Source organism: Eleutherodactylus coqui, chromosome 3 (assembly GCF_035609145.1).
Source record: "Eleutherodactylus coqui strain aEleCoq1 chromosome 3, aEleCoq1.hap1, whole genome shotgun sequence".
NCBI lineage: Eukaryota > Metazoa > Chordata > Amphibia > Anura > Eleutherodactylidae > Eleutherodactylus > Eleutherodactylus coqui.
The window spans coordinates 102,885,281-102,912,204 of NC_089839.1; the positions used below are offsets into that span (position 1 = coordinate 102,885,281).

Consider the following 26,924-nt stretch of genomic DNA (forward strand, 5'->3'; position numbering starts at 1 on the left):
TGATGCATAGTTGCGGTTTCAAACAATAAACAAAAAAAATTTTATACATATTTCAACACATACCGCCGAATAATGCCGAGTTTCGGGGAAATCCTCATCATTTTCCTCGCTATCAGATTAAAAGTCCTGCTAAAAAAAAAAAAAAATGTATTCTGTTTATTACCATTGGTTTGCTGCAACCTTTCTATTTTCAGCAAAAACTTACCTCTCCAAAAGAATCGGATGAATAATCAAGCTCCTCAAATTCAAGATCTTCCTGGTACATGTTTGTTCTTGAATTGGACTACAAAAAAACTTTTAAAAAAACAAAAAAACACCAAGTTAGTGGCACTTCAATAACAGTTATGGAAGCAGCAGCATTTTCTAATAACAATCTTTTAAAGGTCCATGGCAGGCATAATTTAGGCAAATTTTAGATTGATTACTGGGCGATTGTGGACAGATTGTTGATAGCTAGCATTATCCGCAGTCTGTAGGCAGATAGCATGCATATTGTATGTAGAATGCAGGTTAATAGTGTCGATTGAAGGCAGTGTTTGTGTGTAGATTGCATGCAGATGCTATGTCTATTCCATGCAAATTTTCCGAAGATTGCATGATAATTGTATGAATGAATTGTGCGGAATGTATGCTGATTCAAAGCGGTTTGCAGTCACATGCACATTGCAGCACATGGCAGGCACATGGAAGCACACGGCAGGCACAAAAAAAAAAAAAAAGGCAGGCACATGGAAGCATACGGCAGGCACAAAAAAAAGCAGCAAACGGAAGCACACGGCAGGCACATGGAAGCACACGGCAGGCAAATGGAAGCACATGGCAGGCCCCCCCAAAAAAAGAAGCACACGGAAGGCACAAAAAAAAATAAAAAAAAACATGGAAGCACACGGCAGGCACAAAAAAGAATAAAAAAAAAAAGGACATGGCAGGCACACGGCAGGCACAGAAAAAAAAGCAGCACATGGCAGGCACACAGAAGCACACGGCAGGCACATGTTAGAACCCGGCAGGCACATGGAAGCACACAGCAGGCACAAAAAAAAAAAAAGGGAAGCACACGGCAGGCAAAAAACAAAATAAAACAAAAAAACACATGGAAGGCACACGGCAGGTATATGGAAGCACACGGCAGGCACAAAAAAAACGAGAACACGCCAGGCACATGGAAGCACACGGCAGGCACCAAAAAAATAAAAAATACCCCTGGCAGGCACACGGCAGGCACATAAAAGCACACGGCAAGCACAAAAAAATAAAATAAAATACACTGCAGGCACATGAAAGCACACGGCAGGCACAAAAATAAAGAAAAAAAAAAAAAAGCCGGCACAAAAAAAAAGAAAAAAAAAATACACGGCAGGCACATGAAAGCACACGGTAGGCACAAAAAAAAAAAAATAAGCACATGGCAGGCGAATGGAAGCAGGCGGCATGCACAATAAACACTGCAGTCGCGATAGCAGCACACAGCAGGAAAAAAAAAACGCAGCACATGGCAGGCACTATAAAAATGTAAGACACATTACTATACAGGGCATGCACAATACATTTTTCATGCACAGACTCACTGCATAAGGCAATGATCCTGTGCTAATAAAAGCATGAAAGAGTACCGCGGAAAGGTGCACTTACCTGCGCTTCTGTGTGGTCAAGAGATGGGAGAAACAGCTGTTTGCTGTTTTCTCCGGTAGACTCCACCTCCCGCTGTGACGCTTTCTGCCGACCAGCCAATGTGGCGGCTGGAGCGGCGTTTCATTCATTTGCAAGTGCACGCCTCCACCGATGACGTCAGTCACCTGCTCACGTGACCGGCGTCTCGGGAGCGCGCATGAAGGCCTCCAGGAAGAGCGAGCATTGCACCGTGGAACGCACCCAGGGACAACGCAGGCGCCATCTTACATGGAGAAGTTTAAAAGTTATTATTTCTGCTAAACTGTAAGTAGGATGCGGTTTATAACCGCTCAAAAGGGCTGCTTTATGACGGGGGGTGACAGGGGGAATGGGCTAATAATATAAAATTTTGCGGTTTTGCCTCGGGACAACCCCTTTAAAACAAATTAAATTTCAGAAAAGCTTTGGGAGCTCAAGATGAATGTTTATGCGAAATCCAAGAAGCTGTTGTACAAACAGGTAAACTAAACATAATAATTCAAACTAATTGACTTTGAAGTTAATTTTTGTTTATTTAGCATCTATGAAAATATACCTACTTATCTTAACTCTAAGCTGCTCCATTACTTTACTGGGAATATAAAGTTTTGTGCTTAGCTTAAAGCCATATATAAAAGTTCTTCTAAATGTATATAGTATGATCATTTTCCTTAGGACTCTAAAATGTGGCAAAAAATGCCATTCTCACACCGTTATCCTACCAGCTGCAGGGTGTATTTTTTAGTGCTGTGCCACAGCTGCTGCAGAACATCAAAATATACACTATCAAAATAATTTTCAGACATGAATGTCTCTTTACTTCTAAGGCCGGAATCACACAGGCGAGAAACTTGCGCCAGTTTTCTGCGATGCAAGAGCCCGGAAAATGACACAACTATGAAATGTATTTTTTTCAATGTGTTTATTCCCATGTGCGACTTTTCTCTTTATGTGATCCTGCGAGAATTTAAAACCGCAGCATGTCCTGTCTTGTTTCAGAATGGTATGTCTTCTTGCCCATGTGTTCCTAAGGACCCTCTGTATTCTCGCATTGCCTTGTGTTGTCTTGCAATGTTTCTGTGATGCATTTTCATGCGTATTGCTATGGGAATATATGCAAATTTAAGCGGACGTGCTCATCAGCTTCTTAGCAGTGTGGAGGCCTGTTTGGAGCAGCGTGGAGGCAGGAGTTGTTGGCAACTTTCAAAAACACGACATACATTTATATAGACGAGGAGCACTTGATCTATCTGGTGCAGGGGCACCCCATCCTGTGGTACATCAGGAGAGTGGAGTACCATATCAGGAGCCGGAGGGACTTGGTGTAGGAGGAAGTTGCAGAGCTTCTTTTAGGGAAGCAGTGGGAGTCCCCACACTCCCTCCACAATACTGATGCCAGCCATAAGCCCCGTTCCCTGCAAATGATGCAACAGAATACCCGCCTGTATCACATCTTGTATCCAAGCTAAAGGCAGCCCAATAGGTTACTAGAGCCTCCATGCCCCCCTGTATCACAATTTGCATCCAAGCTAGAGGCAGCCCAACAGAGTACTAGAGCCTCAATGCCCCCGTATCACATCTTGTATTCAAGCTAGAGGTGGTACAACAGGGTACTAGAGCCTCCATGCCCACCCATATCCCATCTTGCATCCAGGCTAGAGGCGGTACAACAGGGTACTAGAGCCTCCATGTCTGCCCATATCACATCTTTTATCTAAGCAGGAGATGGTACAACGGGGTACTAGTGCCTCCATAGCCACCCATATCATATCTTGCATCCAAGCTAGAGGTGGTACAACAGGGTACTAGAGCCTTCATGCATGCTGTACCACATCTTGCATCCAAGCTAGAGGCCGTACAACAGGATACTAGAGCCTCTATGCCCACCGTTATCACATCTTGTATGCAAGCTAGAGGCAGTACAACAGGGTATTAGAGCCTCCATGCTGCCCTTATCACATCTTGTATGTAAGCTAGAGGTGGTACAGCAGACTACTAGAGCCTCCATGAGAAGGAAATATATATATCCTTGTAGGTAGATAAGAGAAAACAATGGAATATATACATTTATATAGATATAGTTATGTGCCTTTCTTTTTATATGTATACTAACTTTATTCTCATATGTACTAACTCTATGAAAAACTTAATACTTCGCCTTACATCAGATATGCCAAGATGCTTTGCAAGGCAAACAGAGAAAGAATGTCCAAAGAAACTGGATGAAGGTTAAAGTGAAGGAGAGAAGAGATATGGAGAATGCATGCTTAGCTGCTTTTTTAGAATTGAGTGGGTGATTCTTTGCACTGGAGTTAATTGAATATGTGATTTTCTGTACATAAGCCAGAGGCGCCATATCAAGATAACGACTGTTCAACTATGCATCTGAACTTTCACTATCTCAGGCCGGAAATCCGGACTTTCCATATATGGTTATACGGTGGAGTTGAGCCAATGAGCTCATCACCCATTTCTAGTTATGAGACCAAAGGGTATAAGATCCCATGTAATCTGTAATAAAGCGCGCGGCGCAGTCATGTCCCCGTGTGAGGAACTATACCAGACTTCCGTGTGTGGTGTTTTCTTCCTTACCGCCGGCAGCGGGGCAAGTGGGGTGGGCCTGATTGGTGCTGTACTTAGAATTTCTCTGACAAATGGTGCCGAAACCCGGGACGACAAAACCGGAGCCGTGCAGCCCTGTCCACCCGGATCCACGCCACGGGGAAGCCGTCCTGCTGCAACCGAGCCTGATCAACTCACAGAACTCCAGGTAAGACCAGCATATATTTATGTTGTGTTTTACACTGCGAGTCTTGCAGCAGGAGGGACTATCTGTGTTTTGTGACCGGACGGGTTGGGTTAAGAGTTCTACACGGTAACTCGTGTGGGCTTCGGGTTTGCCGTCATGGACCACTGACCGTGATATGCGCACCAATCGCTCACCCAGAAACTAGTCTGTAGTCTATTTGTACTTTGAAGTCCATAGTGTTTTAACAATAGTGGAGATTGTTGTATCTGCAGAATTTTTTTTCCTCTTACTTTTCATTTTGTCTCATAGTAGAAGGGACCCTCGGTTTTAGTTTAGTTAGTTAATGGTTTAGCAGAGGAGGAGATGCACTCTATGAGATAGGTCTCATAGAAGAAGGAACCCTCGATTTTAGTTTAGTTAGTTAATGGTTTAGCTGAGGAGGAGATGCACTCTATGAGATAGGTCTCATAGAAAAAGGGACTCTCGGTTGTTTTGCCTTATATATGGGGCTAACGATTTGATTTCAGAGAGATGCATTCTGTGAGGCTGGTTCCATAGGAGAAAGGACCCTCGGTTGTTTTGCCGGTATATAAGGGGCTGACAATTTGGAATTAAGAGGGATGCACTCTATGGAGCGTGTTATTATTATTGTTGTTGTTCTAATATGCGTAAGATCTTATTAAAGAAGACAGAGCCCTTTATGGGCCGCCGCCGTGCGGATCAATTGGTGGAGGAGAGACAGGAGTTCCAATGTGTAAAATGTAAGAAAACTTATGAAAATGTGTAACAAGGACCCGCACGGTAGATTACAGCATGGTGTCTGGGAGGAGGTCTTTAGGACCAAGAAGCGTGCCTTGAAAGACCAAGGTTTGCTAGAAAGTGCTGGAGTGAGGAGGAGAGAGAGACAGTCAGAGAAAGTTAAGTATGTACACATTATTTGTTTAGTAAAGTATCCGTAAGTGAAATGTTGGAAAGTACAGTAAGTGATCAAGAGGGTGTCGGGAGAGTGTCTATTGAAGGTTACATTGGCAGTTAGGTAGGGAGAGAAATATGGGGAACAAGCAAAGTCGAGAAGAAGGTTACAATGCATGTGATTTGTTGGCAAAGAGAGAGGAAAAGGTGTATAATATGTATAATCCATACTTGATGGATATATATATGTGTATATATGTATATACTGTATGTGCAAATGGTTAACTGAACTTGCTTTTAGATGAGAAAGATTGTTTACATGAAGCTGCAGAGCTTGTGTTTAGTTTTCAAGGTCAAGCGATAACAAAGTAGAGAGAATGAAATAATGACCCTGAAAATATCTTTGCTTGCTTAAATGGAATGAAAGCTTATAATGAATTTAATTAATTATACTGTCTTACAAGGCAGGAAATATAGCAATTTCTAAGGTATATTCTTACTTATACAGGGGTTGAAAATGCAAAACAACTCAGTCAGTGAATGCATATTCGGAGAGATAACAGTTGGTTTTACAAAAGGTGGGGGCTTTCAGATTTCACTCCAAACTCAGGGTCACAGAAACTAAAATACTTTAGCGTTTAATATAGCATATAATAGCTTCAGTAAATAAGAAAGAGAGAATGTCTCAGTCACTCAGCAAACTTTTTTCACATAATTTGTCAAAGATAGCGCTCATTCACAATCTCATCTCAATAGAATCATGTACTTTATAACATTATAGCACTCACCTCAATGTTTTTCAACTGATGTATGTTTGTTTGTCAAACTTTTTTTTGTCTGTGCGTCTGTGTGTACTGGGACACCTTCAATAGGGGGTGACGGAGCAGACTTGAGCGCATGGATGGATGAAAGTTAATGCCCAGTGCTCAGGCTGTGATGAATGTGGGATGTGTGATGCAGATATTGACTAGGGATGGAGGTCCCCCCCATGCATGGGACTTTACTTGGTTGTGATGTGGATGCTTGGACGGTTAAGCTGAAATGAAGGTGTGAAAAAAAAGACGCAAGCGACCAATATCGAAGGGGTGGAGCTAGATGATGTAAAGGACGTAATGTTTCATCCCTCTTGTCCACAAGGGAGGGGGTGAGGATCTTGAGCAGCTAGTAAAAGTTTTTTTGTTTTTTTTTCTCTCTCTCAAATTTGATAAGACATTGCAGGCAGGATCAGATTAATAATTAATTTGCTTAAAGGATATCACATTTCCAATATTAATAGATGTTTGTAGATTATTCTGCCCCGATGTAACTCATGTCTCTGTTATTGGTGCTAACATCTTACAGGCCTTATCTGCATCCATCAAATCTTTTTACAATGTGATACTACCTTGAACTCGGCTACTCTTCTTACAATTGAGTATCCTGGTTCAAAGGGGGGGGGGGGAGGAGAAGGCATAGGTGATCTAGGTATTGCAAATCAGCCATTTTTAAATTTTTTGCAACAAGATTCTGATCTTTTTGAAATAGAATATCAGCCTGATTGTCTAGCATTGATGCAACAAGAAAATTTAAGTTTTAAAAAGTTACTGAAAGCCCTTGTTAACAATGCATATTTTGAGTTGTTTTTTATAGATGGTACCAGGGTGATTGACGACTCCACACTGGATATGTAGTGGTCACACAACAAGATGTCCTAAAAGCAGAATGCTCCGCATGTCGCAGTACAAGAAGCGGAACTAAAAAGGCCATCACTGAGGCGAGTAGAGTGGCCACAGGTAAGACGGCAACCTTTTACACTGACTACTAGAGCCTCCTTTCAAGGGGTCAGTTTTTCACAATAAATTATCCTTTTGCACTGATATTGTAATCACTTACTTGTATCAAATATCAGAGAGAAAGTTTCATTCCATTCCAACAACTTCTCTTATGGGAGAGATTGTTTTTTGACAATGAGTGTACATGGCGGATTCTAAATCTGTATGTGGGTTTTGAGAGCAGAATTCAACCTTTAAGACCTAAGGCAAACTGCACCAAAATCCATGGCAAAATTCTTACCATTTTGTTTTTTCATTAAACTAAGCTTTTTATGAAGGGGTAGAAGAAGAACATCTTTTGGGTCCACAAGAGGCTCAGCAACGACATTTTTCTCGGCAGAGTCAAGATTTATTGCAGGCCAGTCCGCTTGAATGTAATTTGATTTCCTATCCCTACTCCAAGTGCTGCAGACCTCTTTTCAAATATTTTCCTATCCCTACTGTCCCACATACATAAAAAGCAACAGTATTTAGTGTACCCCAGTTGCATTCCTAAGAGTACAACCATGACTTTTAGATTTTCCTCTTGTGTTCAGCATATTTGATTGAGTCGAGGAGGGCTGTCATGTTTGCATAAAAGTCTCCTTCACGTGAACTGCATGACCAACAGGAAAAGAAGGAAGACGGTTGCTGTTGTGAAGTAATACAGCTTTCAAACTAAGCTTGGAGGAGTCTATGAATAGCCTCCATTTAGTTGGATCATGGTTCAGATTCAAACATTTTATCCAGCCATTAACGTCGCAGCAAGCAACCAGATTGGTTTTATTCCGAAAAAAAGAAGCAGATCCCCCTGACGTTGGAGAAGACTCCATTGCTGTAGTCTTGACCCTAGAAGTTACACCTTCTCCTTTGACAAGTCAAGCTTTCGAATGAGATCACTCAATTCCGCGTGACTCAGTCTGTGCCATGTATCATCTTTTACCTCAAAGTCAGGGTCATGGGATGTGGAAGGCTTGTTGAGTTCTTCTTTTTCCACACTTTCTTCAGTTTCTACTTTAAACTCATAATGTTGGGGTGGAATAGGAACTGGTCAACTATCTGAATGTGGAATAGCAGATGGAAGATTTGGGTATTGAACTGTTCCTGTTTTCTTCATTGACAATCCTTCCTTTATAGGCTGAGTCAAGCAGAAATAGCAGTCATCTGTATGGTTTGTAGGCTACTGCCAAACCATAGGCACGGCAAAAGCCATAGATAATTTTTTATTTTTCAGCCAATCTCGTAGTTTAACTGAGCAAGAGTTGAAACATATATGTGGAGCCCATGACTTATCCCGGTCCCCTACATTCATACCAAAATAATGCTGATAGGCAGTCTTTATAAGATTGCGTTTCTGAGACGAAAATGTTATTTCACCACAAATGTAACAAAAATTCTTCACTAAATTTACACATTTTTGTGGCATTTTGATATAGAAAATGTTACACTTCAAAGGCACTCCAAAACCAGAAATTCTGAGAAAAGGTAAAGCAAAAACAATATGAAACTCAGTCATAGCAACACTTATTATGTTTATAACCTACAAACATATGGAGAACGTTGTGTTATGTCAGATGAGAGGTGTGAGAACTACCCCCACCCCAAAAAAACCTCCAACAAAATAAGAATGTAAACTCTAAGAAATGATATGTCACTGTATCTCCAAAGCAAGAGCTAATCGGTCATTTTTATGTTGATTTTTGAATTCAGCAGATGAAAATACATAAGAATACGCTAATTTTGAGCCCGAAACAAAATCATCATTGGGCAGTGTAATCAATGTTAAATTTGTACGGCTTCTAAATGGTTAAAAAAACGAAAGCTTTTCAAATCTGCATCCAAAATAAGGTAAACGGATGGAAATATATATCCTAGCAAAAATGTGTACAGTATGTTTGTACATATTTATTATATTACAATTGAAAATGTGAAAAAATGAGAATTTAAAAAAAAATTGCCCAATTTTGGCGCTTTTAATAAATATACACAAATATTATTGGACTTCTGACCTAGTTGGGATAATTTGCACTCACAATGCCTAGGCCTGTGTTCCTTCCAGATTCCGTGGGGTCTGCTCTGACTCGTACTTTCGCTGCTGCAGGGAGGAAAAAGTCTCTCTGACGGCTGGGTCCACCATCTTTGTATCACTATCTCCCTGGCTTGTGATTGGCTCAGACTGGCTGGTCTGAGACTCAGCTTTCCCTCTTGTGTCCGATCTCTCCTACCACATCTTCTCTTCTCTGTCTCTCTCCCTACATTAAACTCTGCCCCCCAATCAATCCTAACCCAGACAGAAACCGCTCACAACACACAGAGCAGGTTAGGGTGACAGGGGTGCAAGAACATACAAGTTGGTTGGGACAACAATGACACAGACATACACACATACACATTCCACATGAGATAGCCAAACAAGAGCTGTGGGGGCCCCAACCTCAGGCAACTACAGTTGTTTGTCTATAATTGTCCTGTATATAACAACCAGTCCACATTTTTTACTAATTAATGTAGAAAAAGAGTTAATTACAAAGGGTTCACTTACTTTTTCTTGTAGCTATATGATATTAAAATCCCTTTTAATTCAGAATTGATCAGGAACTGTCAATCAACACCAGTGCACTGAAACTGCAAATATTAACCCCTTCAGCATTTGTATTTGTTGATGCACCATGCAGCTACAATGTATATATACATCCTCTACTTTAGCGGCACATCTTATCGTGTAGCTTTCTGCCAGTAGGTTAGCTCTTGCTAATAAACAGTGAGGAATGTAGTGGTCAAAATGAGTCAAATTACCAGCTAGCGACAGGCGAAACCAGAAAATTGAAATGGGGATCTTTGTTCTCAGGTCTTCTATTGATGATAGGCATGGGTGGACTGGCCAGTGAACTCACCAGGAAAATTCCCAGTGGGTCGATTGGGTCCTGGGGCCGGTGCTGGGGGTGACAATTTTTTTTAAATTTGACTGCAGAAGTGACATAAAATAAAAAAAACACATTTACTCACCTGGGTCTGTCTTCTCGGCTCATGGGCTCTGAAGTTCACTCAGCATTGGTTTTGCACTGATTTTCACATTACACGGTCACGTGGTTGCTACAATCAGTCTCCAGCCTCACCAATGCTAGGGACTGGCACTAGACGTAGCGATTACATGACCATGAAACCCAGGTGAGTGTATGTGGTTTTTAATTTTAATGCATACAATAGGGGGCAAAGGGGATATTATTATTATGATCAGGAGGAGTATTCTTATTACCAAAAGAAGGACAAGTGAGGCATTATTTTTATTACCAGAAGGTGGCCATGAGGGGCATTATTATTACTGAACGGGGACAGTAGGGGCATTGTTACTTAAAGGAGCCCGTATAGGATTTTATTACTTACTGAGAGTATAAAAGAAGGCACTTTTACTTTGTATGGGGCACTAAAAGTGGTACTTACTCTGTGGTGCCTACAGAGAGCACAAAAAGGGAATACTCTTATGCTTTATTACTATCTGGGCCACTCTGGATAGGAAGATTATGTAGAAGTATGCAAAACAAAGGCAGGTGGCTAGAAAATTGAGGAGTCACAGATGTCTATGTGTCAAATTCTGCAGACACAGGTTGTGACTGGGAGAAGTCATGATCGCAGTCTGGGCCATATGGATAAAAGGGAAGGGGTATTGGTATTCTTTAAAACCCTTTACTTTCCTAGCACATAGCCAGGTCGCTTTCTCAATTATAACACATTTAATCAATTGATCTTTTTTTAATCATAAGACCTTATCATTATACCATTATTACAACTATTAACCCTTTCCAATCCAATTTGTATCCTGGTTTTCCTAGGGGACTTACTCTTTTTCTGCCGTTATACAATGGCGCTATCTGTTGGCTAAAGCAAGTACTGCATGAGGTGACACGTTGGATAGGCTCCGACAGCAGAGAGGCTGGCAATATACAGTAAGAGAACCCCGATGGACGTCTTCTAACATCGGAGCTGTACAGCCTTAAATCATAATGTCTTCAGACATCAGACAGTGGATTGGAAAGGGTTAAGACATTGCAAAGGCTGGTCATGTTAGTAGCCTAGCTGTAATAAAACAGCAGAATGCTGCTACTATAATGCATCATTATCACTTATCTATGTAGGAAAAAACTGCTGAAAATTTGCACCATTTGCAAGAATTTTGACCATGACATGAAACCGCAATTATGTTTCTTTCTGTTTCTCCTAATTCATGTGGATTGTACACTATAACCATAATGGTGGAATAAATTGTATATTCAGTTGTATCTGTGAGTGGTCAAAACTAATCCTAAAGCCTTATGTCCACTTGCATGCACGGATTACACTGCTGAATCCCTGTGTGCACGGGGACATGGAGAGGAGAAGAACATTATCTTACCTCACCGAATCCAGCGCGGCTCCCCTCCGTACAGGCTGGATCTTCTTTCTTCAGCACTGCGGATGTGTCTGGGCTTTTTTTTTCTCCTTCAAATCTCCTGCTTTCCTGTGGATTTGTAGCACCTCCACAGTGACAGCTGCAGGTGTGCTGTGGTGAGGGTGGATTCCATTGATTTCAATAGAACCCGTCGCTGTTGGACCCGCTGGAAATTGAAGCATGCTGCGATTCCTTCCTATGCGTGCATCTCGCACACTGGAAAAAAAATCATATCCGCATGCTTTTACTTGCCATGCGGATGGTAATACATCCCTATGGGTGGCAAGACGCGCAGATCTCCTGTGCAGGAGACACGCACGGATTTTATAATTAAAATCCGCACCTGGACATCGGGTCTTCACAAAGGAGCTGGCTGGTTAAAACATAGTTATGTTTCATATAAAATAACTACTTTTATAGTAATGGGATTTGTCTGGTTTTTTTAACCATAAACTCTGTGGAACTGTACAGGGAAAGCTCTGTGCCCTATAGCAAGTACAAAATCATAGTAAGGTAAGTTCTGCCACCTAGAGGCAAAACATAGAAATGGCAGGGACAATGATAAATATAAGGTTCTGCACATGGGCAGGGAAATACATGTCACCATTACACACTAAATGGGAAACCACTGGGTAACACTGACATGGAAAAGGACTTGGAGGTTTTAGTTAACTGTAAACTTAAAGGGGTTGTCCCGCGCCGAAACGGTTTTTGTTTTTTTTTAAACCCCCCCCCCCCCCCCCCGTTCGGCGCGAGACAACCCCGATGCAGGGGTTAAAAAAACAACCCCCACAGCGCTTACCTGAATCCCGGCGGACCGGCGTCTTCATACTCACCTGCTGAAGATGGCCGCCGGGATCCTCTGTCTCCATGGACCGCAGGGCTTCTGTGCGGTCCATTGCCGATTCCAGCCTCCTGATTGGCTGGAATCGGCACGTGACGGGGCGGAGCTACACGGAGCTACACGGAGCCCCATAGAGAAGAGGAGAAGACCCGGACTGCGCAAGCGCGGCTAATTTGGCCATCGGAGGGCGAAAATTAGTCGGCACCATGGAGACGAGGACGCCAGCAACGGAGCAGGTAAGTATAAAACTTTTTATAACTTCTGTATGGCTCATAATTAATGCACAATGTACATTACAAAGTGCATTATTATGGCCATGCAGAAGTGTATAGACCCACTTGCTGCCTCGGGACAACCCCTTTAACTGAAGTAACCAGTGTCAGGCAGCTGCTGCCAAGGCAAATAGGATCATCAGATGCATTAAAAGAGGTCTAGGGGCACTCAGGAAGGACGTATCAGAGCCTGAGCGGGTACAAAGGCGGGCAACTGAAGTAATAAACGTAATGGGCGGACTACAATACCCAGGGAGGTTATCAAAATTGGGATTATTTAGTTTAGAAAAAAGACAGCTGAGGGGCGACCGAATAACTATGTATAAATATATCAGGGGACAATACAGAGATCTCTCCCATCGTCTGTTTATACCCAGGACTGTGACTGTAACAAGGGGGCACCCTCTACATCTAGAGTAAAGAAGGTTTCTACACCGATATAGAAGGGGGTTCTTTACTGTAAGAGCAGTGAGACTATGGAACTCTCAGCCTGAGGACGTGGTGATGGCAAAGTTGGTAAAAGAATATAAGAGGGGCCTGGACGCCTTTCTTGAGCGATACAATCTTACATGTTATATCACTGATTACTACAGAAGGTTTGGTGATCCGGGGATTATTCTAATCGCCAGATTGGAGTCATGGAGGATTTTTTTTCCCCTGTGATATCGCTGCGCTTTTTTCAATGGGAACGCAGCGATATTGCAGCATGAAAAAAACGCTAGTGGGTAAAAGCCCTAAGGCCTCCTGTCCACGGGCAATTCTGCATTGCGTTATCCGCGGCGATAATCCACATGCGGGTAACACAATGAACGCTTGCCATAGGACAACTATGGAAAGCGCAGCCCGATGTACACAAATGGAAATCCGCCACAATTTTCCGCTCAAGTATAAAATTTGCGGCATGTCACGATATTTTCCTCGATGAACCTATCATAATGATAGGATAATTGCGGTGACTTTAGTGTCCTTCCACGACAGAAATCTGCTTGCCCGCGGGCGTAAAACCGCAACACCCATGAACAGGCAGCCTTAGTGCTCCCCCCTCTGCCATAGGGGAGGAGGGGGAAGCAATAAAAGGTCTTCGCGATCAGCCTATATTAATGATAGGCTCACCACGAAGAGTCACTGCATGCAGCAATTTTAATCACACGAGCGGAAAATCGCTTTCATTTTCTGCTTGTGTGCAGTAGGCTACGCTTTCCATAGTAATCCTGGCATGCGAGTTCCGTGTGCGATTTATTGCCACGAATCTCGCAATGACACCTCGCCCATGGACATCCAGCCTCATTGAGGAAAATTGGCTTCTACCTCACTGTTTGTTTGTTTATTTGCCTTCCTTTGGATCAACATTTGGGAGTAATAGGCTCACCTGGATGGATGTGTCTTTTTTCAGCATGAGAGTGCATTCACATGAGCTTGTACATACATAGGTGCACACAAAACCGCGCACCCATGTACATGCACAAACATGCATGAATGCAGGTCTGTGTCCATTGCCCTCAATGGGGCCACGGCTGCTGTTGGCGGCCCCATTGCAATCACAGAAAATGGCCGTTAATTACTGACTGAGGAGTGCATATAGATGCATCCTCTCACCATGCAGGTAGCTGACTACCAAATGGAGGAGCCAATAACACCTGTGCAGGACCCCCCTCACTATCAAGAGGCAGTGTGAGTGGTTGTTTTATCGGTCTCCTGCACAGGTGTTATTGGCTCCTCCATTTGGTGGTCAGCTACCTGCATGGTGAGAGGATGCATCTATATGCACTCCTTACTCAGTAAGTAACGGCCATTTTCTGTGATTGTTTTTAATTCTTGATTTCCCCTTCTGTGATGCATTTATATTAGTGTAGGGACCCACTACAACGCAAGGAACCGTGAAGTGGCTAGTGGGCTCATGTATCTTGGCCAACATCCAACCAATGCCTTGCATTTATTATCTATCATTCACATACAGTGTGGCATTAAGACTCCAGGTTGGCGGAATCTGCTCATTCACCTACTCCTGGAACCCCCGTAAAAAATCCTCATGACACTTCTACAGTTGTATATAATTCCTCTCATAAGGAACATTCATACATTATCTCTATAGCTGTTTTAGGTACTGGGTTGGAGCATTAGGTGTAGCAGCCGCAGATGTGGAAAGAGTAGTTGGGGACGAGCCAGGAGTCCGCAATAGGAGGTCTTATGGGCAGAACAAATGGAGTAGATGGGTCGTGTTGTCAAGAGGGAAGCCAGGGGTCGGTATCAGAAGGTCTCAGTGTTGAGTTAGAAATGGAGAAAGTGGGTCACGTTGTCGGAAGGGAAGCCAGGGGTCTTATCAGAAGGTCTTCGTTGAATAGCAGAGAAGCAGGCAGTAGTAGAGCTTGATCAATGGCTGCTGAGGCACAATATTCACGCAAAGGAGGCGGGAACATGGCCTGGTTTATATAAGAGGCTTAATCAGAAACAGAAGCATGGCCATTTTTATATAGGAGGCCTAATCAGGAACATGGTGGGGACAAGACAGGGAAACAGAGAAGCATGGCTAGGTTTCAGCAGAGGAGCTGTCCAAGACCTGGACAGAGCTGCCGACTGGAGCGCAGCAATATTCTTGAGGTGCAAGCGAACTGTTCAGGCCAGAGATTGGATGTAGGGGTAAAGGAGGGATTGGAGTCGAATGGGCCTGTGGTGCCTCACACTGAGATGGAGATGTCAGGATGAGGTCGGTTAGTAGCGGGCGGAAACAGGAGAAGGTCAGTTTTTGGGAGGTTCAGTTTAAGGTAGAGAGTGGACATAGGGTTAGAGACCACGTACATCCGGTTGCATACTGAAGAAACGGTGCTGTAATGTCATGAGAGGAGGTGTATAACTGGGTGTCGTCGGTGTAGAGATGGTACTGACAGCCAAATCTCCTGATGGTCTGTCCTGATGGTAGTGGCTGTGTTAATGGAAAAAAGGAGGGGGCAGAGGACTGAGCCCTGGGGGACCCCAACAGCAAGGGAGGAGGATCAGTAGGGAATAGTTGCCCCTCGATTTAGCCGTTAGGAGGTTGTTTGACACTTTAGTCAGAGCAGTTTCTGTCGAGTGTAGAGGATAGAAGCTGGACTGTAGGAGGTCAAGAGGAGAGTTTTCTGATAGATAGCTTTTAAGGCGGGAGTAAATTAGGCTTTCTAATAATTTGGAGATGAAGGGGAGATTTGAGAAGAGTCGGTAGTTGGCAGCATCGGTCGAGTCAAGAGTCGATTTCTTTAGCAGTTGGGATATGATAGTCTATTTGAATTAGGAGGGGGAGATGCCAGAGTTTTGGGTGTGAACGGTCTGAAGGTCCTGTACATATGGTAGGCTGGTGGGTCTGATGAGATTCTAGGCAGCTTGACAGGCAAAGAGAGGAGGTTATGGTCCGAGAGCGGGATAGGGGAGTTAGTGAAGTGGCAAGCAGAGCAGAGATGGAGGAAGACTAGATCAAGAGTATTGCCATCTCTGTGAGTGGGAGAGGCTGTGAGTTGTGAGAGACCAAGGAAGGAGGTCTACATTTGCTGTAATTGAGCCTCTAGAACATGCAAACTCGTAGACTGTCGAAGTTGGCATCCCAGATGGTCCAATACATGTTCTATTGGCGATAAATCTGGCAACTGGGCAGCCATGGAAGTGTGACAGTGTTGTAGAGACATTCCTAGAAACCCTTGTTGTGGGCGGCCAACTATTATCCTGTTGGAGGCCGCCATGAGAGACAACACATGTGCCTGCAGGATGTGCTGAACATATCACTGAGCTGCCATTGTCCCTCGTACCACCACTAGCGGTAGCCGACTGTCATGCAATGGCCCCCAGATCATCACACCAGCAGTGTGAGCAGTGTACCGCTCCACAGCAAAGGCAGGATTGCAGTGTTCACCCTCAGGTCTCCAAACACGAACACAGCCGCCATCAATGCCCAAACTAAACCTGGATTAATCGCTGAAGACAACTGGAATCCACTTTGTAGCATCCAGTTTAATCGTGCATAACACCACTACAAATGGTGATGGTGGGTGTCAAAGGCAGTACACATCATGTGTGCCATGAGACCAAAGGTCCTTTAGCCAAACACCTGGAAATGGATACAACAGATGCAGGGGTCTAACGATGGTGTCACCTGTTTCTGAACTGCTCATACTTGTCGAACGATCATATGATGTTGTCTACTGGTGGTCTGTCGAGGGGGTCCTGAGCCCAGTCCCCTTGTGTGCCCTTACACATCCACTGGTCCCAACACCTCCTAACAGTCTGGTCAGAACGGTCCAGGTGTCGGCAATTCCTTAATATGACCATCCAGCTTCTTACATCCCAAGAAAAACCTTCTGTGTGTCTTAGAGGCGTCTAGTGGTCAACAAGCTCTACACAAGCAGAAGAAGAGGTCACTGCACACAAGTAATCACTGCTAAAAGGGATGAAGCTGATTTTTAATCTGCATGAATTATTTTAGCTCCTGTTGTTCTAGCGTATGAAGCGGGGTTTTAAAAAAAAAAAACAAGAAAAACCCCAACATATTCTGACTCTTCGAACTTCGCGCCAGTGTGTGTGAGCGTGAAAAGACGGGTCCTGCCGTAACTCTTCTTGCACACAACATGCGAGCGTCCCGGTAGTGGAAACTAAACCAGTGATCAGTGGTTTCGTATCGTCCCATCATGCGGCCACATAACGGCCCGTGTGTTGAGGCCCTTACCAAGGATATTCATCGGGGATCTTACAAGATGCTATATAATACAAACCTGCAGCAAAATAGTGTTACATGAGACTGGATTTATCACCAAATCACAGCAAAATCATGGAGATTCTGATCCTGCCCTTATACTTTGTATTACTAGTCAGCATTATTATAGTATTACTACTGCTGATTCCGGAAGGTCTCAGATGCTCCTCGAATCGCTTCTCTAAGATGTGACAAATGTCTTCTCTAGCAGTATAAGGCTGCTGTCACGCCTGCGTTGGGGTCGCTTCAGGGTTTCCGTCTCTCTGCTCCATTTTTGGAGAACAGAAACTGAAATAAAACAGAAAACAACGAATCCATTTTTTCCCCATTGATTCCAATGGGGTTTCAATAAAGCAGAAAGGCTTCCGTATGCTTCCATTTCATTAGATTTTCGTTTCTTTGGATGATAAAATAGCGCAGTCTGCAGCGTGATTTTTCTGTTTAAAAAACGTAGGCCTGACAGAATGAAGGCAAACAGAAGCCTTTCTGTTATTTTTCAAACCCCATTGAAATCACTTGGGTAATAAATCATTTTTTCTCTCCTCTAAAAATGGAAACCGTGAACTGACCGTCACGCAGGTGTGAGCGCGGCCTTATTCTGTAATCCCTGTGCCTCGTGTTTTGTATGTGGGATATATGTGTTTGTCAGAACTTCCAAGTCATTTCATGTTTTAGAATCTCAAACATTTTGATCTTAATTAGAGATGAGTGAACCTACTCGTTTTGAGTAATTACTCGATCGAGCACCGCAATTTTCAAGTACTTCCGTACTTGGGTGAAAAGATTCGGGGGGGGCGGGGGGAGGCGTGGCGGAGCGGGGGATAGCAGCAGGGAACAGGGGGAGCCCTCTCTCTCTCCCTCTCCCCCCCACTCCCCGCTGCAACCCCCCACTCACACACGGCGCCTGCCGAATCTTTTCGCCCGAGTATGGAAGTACTCAAAAATCGCGGCGCTCGGGCGAAAAAAGGGCCTGGCCGAGTACGCTCGCTCATCTCTAATCTTAATGTAACACATACAACAACAGTAGTTTCAGGCTTCCCTCACACAGGCGTTGTGGTAAGCGCTACGATTTAAATTGCGGGGCTTTGCAGCATTTTACTTTAGTTTTGATGAGGAACGCGAAACGCTCAAAAATAGAACAAACCCTGCTGGAAAATCACAGTGCTAAAAGTCACTGCAATCGAGCGGCTGTCTGAGCGGTCTAATCGAAAACAATGGGAGCGCTATACCGCGATGCTGAAAACGCCGCTCTAGTCGTGGTAAAAAATGTCTCTATGAGGGAGACCGTAGGCAGGTGTGAAAAATGCTGCAAAGTGAGAATGCTTTCAGAAAGAGAAGAAGTGTTCTCAGTTTCATCAAAAACCAAAATGCAAAGTGAGTGAAGAGAGGAATCTAAATCAGTATTTGGTGTGACCGCCCATTACCTTCACAACAGCATCAGCTCTTCTAGGAACGCTTGCACACAGTTTGTGAAAGAGCTCGGCAGGGAGGTTGTTCCAGACATCTTGGAGAGCTAAGTACAGATCTTCTGTGGATGTCGGCTTGTGAAACCATTGGTCACGTTTTGCGGGCGTGATTTTAATCGCTTAGTAAGGTTGGACTTGATGGATATTTGTCTGTTTTCAACCTACATAAACCAAGTAGCTGAAGAGTTTGTGCCTGCGGCTGCTGACGTCTCCTGATGCCCCCCACCGATGACGGTTGTCCCACCAGACCCCTTGTTCCCCGTCTTCCAGTAGTCAGGCCATATTCAGCATCAGAAACATCCAACACGGACTTCAATGGAAATCCATGGCATAAATCTGCATGTTAACGGTAGATCTCTGACATGGATCTGGATTAGAGCTGCCGTAGGTACGCACACCAACTACTTGCATTCAGTCTGTATGTGGATACACCGCTGCGGAATCCACATCAACAAGGGACATGTCACTTCTCTTCTTTCCATGAAGCCTTTGGGCCATGTGCTGTCTGTGGTAAATCCCGGGCAGCACATGACCCCATTATAGCCTATGGGTCTATGCAGATTAACGAGGACCGCTAACTCATCGCATGCTCTATTCCTGTCCGTATCACGCTGATGCATGGCTATGTGCTATATCCAAGTGAGTCCGACAGCACATGGACAAGTGTCCGCGTGTTGTCCGATGCAAGTTAAACCCCAATCACTCGGGCGCAACTTGTACACACGGTAGGTGTGCACACGGAGTAATGCAGATTCCACCATGTGAACACGGCCTAATGGATACAAGTAGTAATCTTGTATATACTCTATGCAGCACTAGTTACAGGAGGTCCAACCATGTGAACACGGACTAATGGGTACAAGTAGTAATCTTGTATATACTCTATGCAGCACTAGTTACAGGAGGTCCAACCATGTGAACACGGCCTAATGGGTACAAGTAGTAATCTTGTATATACTCTATGCAGCACTAGTTACAGGAGGTCCAACCATGTGAACACGGCCTAATGGGTACAAGTAGTAATCTTGTATATACTCTATGCAGCACTAGTTACAGGAGGTCCAACCATGTGAACACGGCCTAATAGGTACAAGTAGTAATGCTGTACATACTCCATGCAGCACTAGTTACAGGAGGTCCAACCATGTGAACACGGCCTAATGGGTACAAGTAGTAATGCTGTATATACTCCATGCAGCACTAGTTACAGGAGGTCCAACCATGTGAACACAGCCTAATGGGTACAAGTAGTAATCTTGTATATACTCCATGCAGCACTAGTTACAGGAGGTCCAACCATGTGAACACGGCCTAATGGGTACAAGTAGTAATGCTGTATATACTCCATGCAGCACTAGTTACAGGAGGTCCAACCATGTGAACATGGACTAATGGGTACAAGTAGTAATCTTGTATATACTCTATGCAGCACTAGTTACAGGAGGTCCAACCATGTGAACACGGCCTAATGGGTACAAGTAGTAATCTTGTATATACTCTATGCAGCACTAGTTACAGGAGGTCCAACCATGTGAACACGGCCTAATGGGTACAAGTAGTAATGCTGTATATACTCCATGCAGCACTAGTTACAGGAGGTCCAACCATGTGAACACGGCCTAATGGGTACAAGTAGTAATCTTGTATATATAAAGCTGAAAGCCCTCACTGACTCACTGACTGACTGACTCACTGACTGATTGACTGACTCGCCAAAAGTTCTCCAACTTCCCGATATCGTAGAAACATGAATTTTGGCACGAGCATCGATTATCTCCAAAATAGGAAAAGCTAATGGGTCCCAACTCGATTATTCAATTCTAGCGCAAAAGAATTGGCTTCAAAATTTTTCGTGCGGAATGTAATTTTTTCACTTTCCGGTGTCATAGAAATGGGAAATTTGGCACGAGCATTGATTATGTCATAAACAGGAAAAGCTAATGGGTCCCAACACCATTATTCAATTCTATGTGCAAAAGAATTAGCGTCCAAATGTTACGTAGATAATGAAAATCTCTCACTTCCCAATGTCATAAAAACATGAAATTTGACACAAGCATTGATTGTGTCATAAATATGAAAAGTTAATGGGTCCCAACTCGATTAGTCAATTCTAAGCGCAAAAGAATTAGTGTCCAAATTTTATGTACGTAATCTAATTCTCTCACTTCCTGATGACATTTTATATAAAGGAAACGTCGCATGGTTTCCTCCACGTGGTGTTTCCTGGGTAACGCAGAGAACTATGCAAAATGGTGAACATATGTTTTTCTTCAGTATCTCTAAAGTAACCACGACTTCGTAAGATTTTCCGTGTGAACACCAGATAAACACCAGTACCAAATTAACTCGGGCAAAGCCGGGTATATCAGCTAGTCTTGTATATACTCTATGCAGCACTAGTTACAGGAGGTCCAACCATGTGAACACGGCCTAATGGGTACAAGTAGTAATCTTGTATATACTCTATGCAGCACTAGTTACAGGAGGTCCAACCATGTGAACACGGCCTAATGGGTACAAGTAGTAATCTTGTATATACTCTATGCAGCACTAGTTACAGGAGGTCCAACCATGTGAACACGGCCTAATGGGTACAAGTAGTAATCTTGTATATACTCTAAGCAGCACTAGTTACAGAAGGTCATGTGAAAGACCTGTGGATGTGAGGCATTTTCATGTGGCAGCAGCGCCAGCCCCATTGAAAGCAGTGGGAGAACTCTGGGAGATTCTCTGTGACAGCAGCAGCAGGGGATTCCTTCATCCCCGCAGGGAATCGCTTCACCCCAGTCAGGGCTGAAGGGATTTCCCCACCACATCTTAAGGGATTCCCCGAGAGGATGAAGGAATCTCCTGCCGCTGCTGTAATGGAGGATGACCGCGTTCTCCCATTGCTTTCAATAAGCAATGGGCGATATCGCAGCCAGATAGAACATGCTGCGATCTGTTTCTCACATAGCACCGTGCTGCCATGTGGGATAATATCTCTCATGTGTATGAACCTATTAAAATGAATGGGATTCATGTTTGTGCGTCTCGCAACGCAGAAATCTCACCCGATCTTATCAGCCGTGTGAAACTGGCCTTATTCTTTAGTTGCGGGTTTGTAACTAATTGCAACCTCCGTCCCCCGGAGACTGAACCTAGCTATCGGGTTGTTCAATATAAAGTTGTCTTCAGGTCCTTTTAGACGAGCCGATTATATTATTGTTCGACCGGGCGAATGGCGTCACCGCGGCCTCGTTCACTTGTGCTCTCTGTTTAGACAGGCAGATCCATTGTTGAATCATTCAGTCTGTATAAACGGAACAATAAGTGAAGGAGCCGATGGTGGCGTATATGCCTGCAGAAAATGAATGAAACGCGAATGAATATCGTTTGTCGTCCAGTCGTTGGCTCGCGTTTAGACTGAACGATTTTTATTCGCTTTCGCTTGTTTGAACGATAATCGCTCCGCCTGTAGGCACCTTTAGGCCTCATGCCCACGGGGAAAATCAGGCCCGCTACGAATTCTCCATGGAGAATCTGCAGCGGGTCCCTCCTGCCCCGCGGACATGAGCGCTGAAAATCAGAATAAATCAGAATTAACTCACCTCCCGCACGCTCCGGATACTTCCTTCGCCGCGGCGTCATCTTCTCTGCGTCGCGGCCGGATCTTCTTTCTTCGGCCCGGCGGATGCGCAGGATGACGTCGGTGACGTGCCCCGCGCATGCGCCGTCCCGAAGCAAAATGATCCGGCCGCGACTGAGAGAAGATGACGCGGCGGCGAAGAGAAGAAACGGAGCGGGTGAGTAAAATCTGATTTTTGTCTCCCGCGGATCCGGACGGCTTCCATAGGCTTCAATAGAAGCCCGCGGGAGCCGTCCCCGCGGGAGACCCGCATGAAAATGGAGCATGGTCCAGATTTTTTCATGCTCCATTTTTTTTTAAAATCACTTTTATTGACCATCCGCGGGTATTTATCTACCCCGCGGGTGGTCAATGCATCCCTATGGGGTGCGGATCCGCGTGCAGGAGAAGAGTTAAAATCTGCTGCGGATTTTAATTCTTTTGCCCGTGGACATGAGCCCTTAGGCCTCATGTCCACGGGGAAAATTAGGCCCGCTACGGATTCTCCATGGAGAATCTGCAGCGGGTCCCTCCTGCCCCGCGGACATGAGCGCTGAAAATAGGAATTTAAAAGAATTTACCCATCCGGAGCGGTTCGGGAAAGTCTTCTCTTCCTCACGGCCGGATCTTCTTTTTCGGCAGCGGATGAACTCGGCACGTCGCCGGCGTGCCGCGCGCATGCGCCGGGCACATCCGCCGAGCCGAAGCAAGAAAGATCCGGCCGTGAGGAATAGAAGACCTTCCCGGTCCGCTCCGGATGGGTAAATTCTTTTAAATTCCTATTTTAGGTCTCCCGCGGATCCGGACGGCTTCCATAGGCTTCAATAGAAGCCCGCGGGAGCGGTCCCCGCGGGAGACCCGCACGAAAATGGAGCATGGTCCAGATTTTTTCATGCTTCATTTTTTTAAAAATCCCTTTTATTGACGATCCGCGGGTATTTATCTACCCGCGGGTGGTCAATGCATCCCTATGGGACGCGGATCCGCGGGCAGGAGAAGAGTTAAAATCCGCTGCGGATTTTAATTCTTCTTTTGCCCGTGGACATGAGCCCTTAGGGAACTGGGCTGTCATTATTCCGACTACCTGGAGAGGGATGCCCTGCCTGGGGGGCTCATACATTTGGCCCCAGCATGGCCGGTAGGCTGCAGCCGCCTGAGGGAAGAGAGGAAGACCTTCAGCTGACGCCAGGCCCGGGAGCGATGGCCAACATAATGACCATATTTGCGCATGCTTTTGCGTACCTAAAGCAAAGGTGTAATAGAACGTCAATGTATTTACTCCGATGAGTGCGTTTTGCACGAGGATTTTGCGTACTTGGACAAAAGTAGGAACTGTCGTATTTTCCTGTGGTTTGTGCAGCAAAGTCCCCCAGAGAAGTCTATGGGAGGAGCGCAAATACGCAAGAGGGAGCGTGAAACACTGCGCAAAACACGGGGAATACAACACATCTGGAGCTTATAAAGCTAAATGGTTTTTTAATCCACGGAGGGGTGTGTCGTGTGACCTGGCCCTGCGTTCGCACAAAGTACAGAACTACACGCAAACACGAGCGCAAATATACTTAATTCACTATAATGCGCTGCGGCGAGTGTTTTTCTGCATATGGTCGTGTGAAGAAGCTCTAAGGCCGGGCTCACACGGCCAAAAGTGTAAAGCGCAGCGTGGAGCCGGCTGTGACCGTGCATATGGCGGCAAAATCCTACTGCACATGACTGTGTACTCACGCACCCCGCCATGCGCAGCACACCTGTGTCTTTTTATACTCCCCTTAGTGATGATGCGTATACCCCCGCCCGTATGCATGTAATTGTATATACATACGCGTATATATGCTTGGCAATAGAGAATAATGGGCTCTAACTCACGTATTAATGGTGCTTGTGTATTACGCAGTTCCTTCTGATAAGCGTACAGCAATGTAAGTGATGTTGAGTTACCGCGTATCGCACGGCGTACAGATCCCATGTAATACGCTGTAAACATACGGATGTGTGACTAGCCCTGAGACAGGCTGTGAGGTAACAGCCATCGCAGAACCCTCAGCCACCAGCCATGGCTTCTTCATCTGCCCCAATAGGGCCACCAGCTGCTTCCCTACAGAATGGGGGCCGCTGCCGCAGTGTGTGAACGGCCGTGGGAAGGGGACTGCAGCCGTCTGTCGGGACATGTATTCTGTAGACGGCCCCTGTCGTGACATCCTCCAGGCTGGTGACAGAGCAGAGCCCTCCTCCTCGGCTGCCTCACTCTCCGCCTCAGTGCTACAGTCTCGGACGGAGGACATTACTCCGGTGATGGGAGCCGGGCTGCTGACAGGAGGATGCGGCAGTCATCACTGGCGGGAAACACGGTGAGTCGGGGGAGACGGGAGGATGAGCTGTGATATATCGTGCAGGGGCGTAGCTAGAGGCTCATGGGCCCGGGTGCAAAAGTTTAGCTTGGGGCCCCCTTCCAGACCCGTCCACCCACCACTCCTTTTCACAGCTACTCCTTGTATATCACTTTTAGCTACATTACTGTTTTTTTTAATGACCCATCAATGGATCATTAGTAATCAGGGGTTTTAGATTTTTAAAACATCCAGAACACAAGCCTCAAGGCACGCTTTGCTTCCTCAGGAAAGAAAAAAATAATTCTATATACACATACATAATACAGGCACACATACATTGGAGACAGCATGAGCTAACTTTTATCACATGTTAGGGCTCATGTCCACGACCAGGTTTTCACCACGTATTATGCACACGTGGTAATCCCAGCATGCTCTCTTTCTCTGCGTACCACGTAACGTGAGCCCTGTACACTTGTATGATACACTGCCCATACACATTACATTGTTTTCATACGCATTGTCACTCTAAACAGAGTGGGGAATTAAAAAAAGAATCCCCCTGTGCATGTGCAGTGCTACACAAGGCCATATGTGGTCCCTGCCGGCAGCGTGCATGGTTGGGAAATGTGTGAGATGCCGGTGGTCTCCCACAGTGTTGTAGGCTTACAGCTGTGGCATTGAGCCCTCAGTCACCAATACAGCGGCTCGGTTCTAGCATACCTCTAATAGTGAAGTCAGGTGCCGGCTCGCAGAACCCCCCTCACTCACCCCCACTCCCCATCACACAGAACCCCCCTCACTCACCCCCACTCCCCATCACACAGAACCCCCCTCACTCACCCCCACTCCCCATCACACAGAACCCCCCTCACTCACCCCCACTCCCCATCACACAGAACCCCCCTCACTCACCCCCACTCCCCATCACACAGAACCCCCCTCACTCACCCCCACTCCCCATCACACAGAACCCCCCTCACTCACCCCCACTCCCCATCACACAGAACCCCCCTCACTCACCCCCACTCCCCATCACACAGAACCCCCCTCACTCACCCCCACTCCCCATCACACAGAACCCCCCTCACTCACCCCCACTCCCCATCACACAGAACCCCCCTCACTCACCCCCACTCCCCATCACACAGAACCCCCCTCACTCACCCCCACTCCCCATCACACAGAACCCCCCTCACTCACCCCCACTCCCCATCACACAGAACCCCCCTCACTCACCCCCACTCCCCATCACACAGAACCCCCCTCACTCACCCCCACTCCCCATCACACAGAACCCCCCTCACTCACCCCCACTCCCCATCACACAGAACCCCCCTCACTCACCCCCACTCCCCATCACACAGAACCCCCCTCACTCACCCCCACTCCCCATCACACAGAACACCCCTCGTTTCCCCCACTCCCCATCACACACAGAACCCCCCTCACTCACCCCCACTCCCCATCACACAGAACCCCCCTCACTCACCCCCACTCCCCATCACACAGAACCCCCCTCACTCACCCCCACTCCCCATCACACAGAACCCCCCTCACTCACCCCCACTCCCCATCACACAGAACCCCCCTCACTCACCCCCACTCCCCATCACACAGAACACCCCTCACTCACCCCCACTCCCCATCACACAGAACACCCCTCGTTTCCCCCACTCACCATCACACACAGAACCCCCCTCACTCACCCCCACTCCCCATCACACAGAACCCCCCTCACTCACCCCCACTCCCCATCACACAGAACCCCCCTCACTCACCCCCACTCCCCATCACACAGAACACCCCTCGTTTCCCCCACTCACCATCACACACAGAACACCCCTCACTCACCCCCCTCCCCCCTCTTAATCATACCGAGGACGTTCCCTCTCACTGACTGCACTTACTTTCACTATGGTCTCTGCGCAGGCAGCCCCTCTTGCACATCGGCGTTTCCTCCCAGGAACTCCGCTCAGACTCCTCCCCTCTGATGATCTCTGTGCTGGAGAACCAGATGGGGGAGGGGTCTGAGCGGAGGTCCTGGGAGGAGCGCCGATGTGCCCGGAGAGGCTTCCTGCCTGCGCAGAGACCATAGTGAAAGTAAGTGCAGTCAGTCAGTGTCGCCTGACTGACTGCAAAGTAAGCCCCGTGGGCCCCC

The 26,924-nt window shown here is 45.8% G+C and overlaps 1 long non-coding RNA gene across 1 annotated transcript; it reads right to left on the reverse strand.

The window, feature by feature from the left end:
* On the reverse strand, nucleotides 1-26,733 carry LOC136619795 (uncharacterized). The gene is made up of 3 exons (XR_010791036.1): nucleotides 26,674-26,733; nucleotides 206-294; nucleotides 1-129 (listed from the first exon to the last, which is right to left on the reverse strand). It is a non-coding gene; the product is annotated as an uncharacterized lncRNA (long non-coding RNA).
* Between the last annotated feature and the right edge of the window lie 191 nt (nucleotides 26,734-26,924).